This window comes from Grammomys surdaster, unplaced genomic scaffold, assembly GCF_004785775.1.
Source record: "Grammomys surdaster isolate TR1022 unplaced genomic scaffold, NIH_TR_1.0 139, whole genome shotgun sequence".
NCBI lineage: Eukaryota > Metazoa > Chordata > Mammalia > Rodentia > Muridae > Grammomys > Grammomys surdaster.
Window position 1 is genome coordinate 16,144,650 of NW_021604597.1, and position 3,728 is coordinate 16,148,377.

The window sequence follows — 3,728 nt, forward strand, 5'->3', positions numbered from 1 at the left end:
CTTGTTTGAGGACCTAGGTGGGATGGAGCATGCAGGGTGGCATACAGCAGAAGTTCAGTGGTCTGGCTAACCCAGTGCCTTATAGACATCTGTCCTGATTGGATAGTGCCTACTGCATCCTACTTACTGAATAATTTGAATGTTGACTACCGTATGTTACTTCCTTAGTGTCAAGGCTGGCATGATGACAGGTCCCTGCATCATGATGAACCTTCTAGGTCAGAATAATGAGAGGCTCAGTTGTCCATGAGGCTGACAGGGGCTGTCATAAAGTGGAAAGCTGAAGGCCATTGGCAAGCCCGGCCCCTAAGTTATGGAATATGAATGAGTAGAGAGTGGGCGAGACACAGTGAATGAAATGAGAGCTTGGATAGAGGGCAGGCTTTCTCAGCCCAATCCAAAGAGATCCCACTAAAAAGAAAAATATAGCATATCTCCAGTGTTAAAAGATTAGTCAAAATGTTACTGATCATACAAAGAAAGTATTAATCCTTCATATCTTTATCGACTATAAAATTACAATGTACCAAGAAATTAGAAGCTAACTCACCAGAGCAATACAATTATACATTAGTATAATTTTAAATGTGCGGAATGAGAATATAACACATCTGTGGCATTGACACTACATGTTCTCTGGGTATGGCCAGCATCACTTTAGTCTTATGAGATGATTCAGGTCTCCTACCTCAGTTGTCCTTGGAGGTCTTGAAAGATCTCTGCTTACGCAGGGACTTCAGTGCTTCTGTCTTCCCTGGGTGCAAAGATTTTTTTTTAATAAGAGACTTTTAAATTGTATGTGTGTGTGCTCATGTGCATACATTTGCATGTGTGTGCACACACGCTCTTGCTAAAGATATTCAGTAAGAAAACAGAGCCCCTTTCTTCCCAGGTAATGGCCCCAGTGCTGTGTGCCCTCTGCTCCTCCCTTCATCTCCTGTGTGTTCCCTGCACTCTCCTCTGTATTCATCAGCGTAGGACTTGCTGTGTCCTTTCTTCCATTCTGCTCTTCACTGAGAGTCCGCTGTGGCCAGTTTCTCATTTTACTTCTGACTATCAGGACTCTTGCCTGGGCTTCTGCTCCTGTTCTCAGCCTGGCAATGACTTTGGATTCTCCAATTTCTGTCAGACCCTTTCTTCTCTGAACAATGATGATGACTTTTAAACATGCCTCAGAAACAAATGGACCTATCTGCTATTCTCCCGAGAACTCTCTTGTTTCAGAACCTTATTTTTTCCTTGGCCTTTTCCCTGTCACTGTGGCTGCTAGAGACTTCTTCAGGAAGAGTCTCTGTAGACTTGTCTCTTTGAACTCACTGGTTGTAGTTTCTGAATATCCATTTCTTTTTCTTTTTCTTCCCCTTTTCTCTTCGCTGTCACTCTCACTTGTGCTTTTTGAAGTCTCAGAGGAGAAGGAGGAGGAGGAGAAGTAGGAGTGGAAGGAGGAGAGGGAAAAGAGGGAAGAGGGGGAAGAGAGAAGGAGGATAGGGAGGAGAAAGAAGGAGAAGAGGAGGGAGAGGAGGAGGGGGAAAAGAGGAGAAGGAAGGGGCAAAGAGGGGAAGGAAGAGGGGGAGGAGGGAAAGTTTTTATTTTTTGTGTGTATACTCTCCAGTAACCTTTTCTTCTTTCTTATTTCCTTCTCCCCCCTTTTTTCCCCAAGTCTATCCAATTTCTGGAGAAGCTTCTATTTTTGGTTGTCAGCAACTTTTAGAATTCAACTTCTAAAGGGCCTTCTTCACCATCACTTTCAACATGGTGCTGTGATGAATCAGTTGTGGTCAAGTTTCCTCCAGTACATTTTGTTTCAGTGCAAACCCATTGTTTCACATCTCTGCTATCAGCTCTGTGGGGTGCATCGATGGCCCTGAGCTGTCACTATGAATTGAACTTGTATTGATTTGAGAAGGACAAAACAAACGGCCATTCTCCATCTGAGTTCACATGACCCCACTTGTGGCATTTGTTATACCTTACATTTTGCACCTGAATACCAATGGGCTGTTCTCTGAGGCTCATGCCAATATCTTTGGCATATTTTTCTCTCTGAGTGTCTTTCTGCCATTACAATTTGTATTCCATTTCTATTTCTGTTTCTTCTTTCTCTTTGCTTTCTTTTTAAACTCCAAGTGGGGCCTCATTCATAACATTTGGGCCATTCTTTAGGTGTTCATCTCCCATAAACAATAGTTTTAAAGGCTTAGTCCACGAGTATCATGCTGGGAGCATGGTGGCCGGCAGGCATGGTGCTAGAGAAATAGCTGAGAGCTACAACCCGATCCACAGGCAGAACGCCAAGATGTTTCTGACGAGGTAGACCAAACAACCTCTGAATAACTCCTTGTTACCAAACAGGTCACAGAACAGACTCAGGTATCAAGTTGTTTGGCAATTCTTGGTTACAATAAAGAATATGCTTATTCATACTTTTGTTGTTATTTATATTTAGAAATAGGGGGTCTTTATCTTGCTCTAGCTGGTCTTGAACTGACTGTAGCCCAGGTGAACCTCTAATGTGCAACTCTTCCAATTCAGTCTCTTGGATATTGGGGTTACAGGCATGGTCTACCACAGCTGGTTTATTATGATTGCTTAGATTGACGTGGAATAATATAAGCTCTCATGAAAAATTTACCTTGATTTTCCTGTGTTCTTAGTATTGAGAATAATGCCAGATGTTTCTGTCCGGTATAAATACAACACAGCCCATAGACATAAGCCTCATATATAATGCTAAAGTTTCAAGCAGCCACTTACAAAGGAATAAGAACAAACAGGTACAACTAACTTAATTATATTCTTATTTGACCCAATATATTACAAAAATATTTTAACATATAACCAATATAAAGTTATTGATCTTATATTTTGTGATAAATCTTTAAAAATTTGTATGTATTTTATATTTAGAATGCATCCCAGTTAAGATTAACAACACTTTAGATGTTCCTGTCACTAGCGGCAAGTGCTTTGGAGAACATAGGCACAGAAAACGATAGATGTCCATTAAATTTTATGAAGAAGAAAGATGTGCAGATGACTAAAAGAACTTCCAGGCTCTCAGGCTTTTAAGATGCCACCATTGGAGGTTCTGGTGCTCTTTCCCACTTTACAGTAGGGAGAAGCTAAAAAGGCCCTTAGCCTTTCCGATTTCCTGGATCCTTCTACCTTATTCCTGCCTTATTCCTGTTCTTCTGTAACCATGCTTGCAGGACATACAGTATGCATATCCCTAAACTGCAAAGATTACAGTGACCTCTCCTGTTTTTTCTGTCTTCCCTTCAATGCTGAAATAAAGTCCAAATCCTTTCGTATCAACTGTATGTTAACCTTGACAGCATGGCTAACTTGTCTTGTGAGCCCAGATTCCGTGCCCTGAATTGTCCTACTCCAAAATCCGTATCATCTATGAACAGTTGAGATGCATGAAAGGTCCAGTCCTGCTGTTCTAAAGCTGTAGCATCTCCATGACACAGGGCAGCATCAGGATGGCTAGGAGGGGATCTAATGAGAATACAATATTGATGGAGTCACAGAAGCTAGAGATCTTAAACCAGACCAATGACCCATTGCAATTGAAGATGTGTGGACAGAAGGATATTCTGTGGGATACATTGTGACTTTCTACAGCAGCTTCCATGTTGAGTTGTCCTCTATGGTTTGTTGGTGTGTGTGTGTGTGTGTGTGTGTGTGTGTGTGTGTTTTACTTGAGGGAGGATGTTGCCAGGGCA

At 41.7% G+C, this 3,728-nt stretch overlaps 1 pseudogene; it reads right to left on the bottom strand.

Moving 5' to 3' along the window:
• Positions 1–1,188: 1,188 nt before the first annotated feature.
• LOC114618018 lies at positions 1,189–2,178 on the bottom strand (annotated as a pseudogene).
• Positions 2,179–3,728: the final 1,550 nt, after the last annotated feature.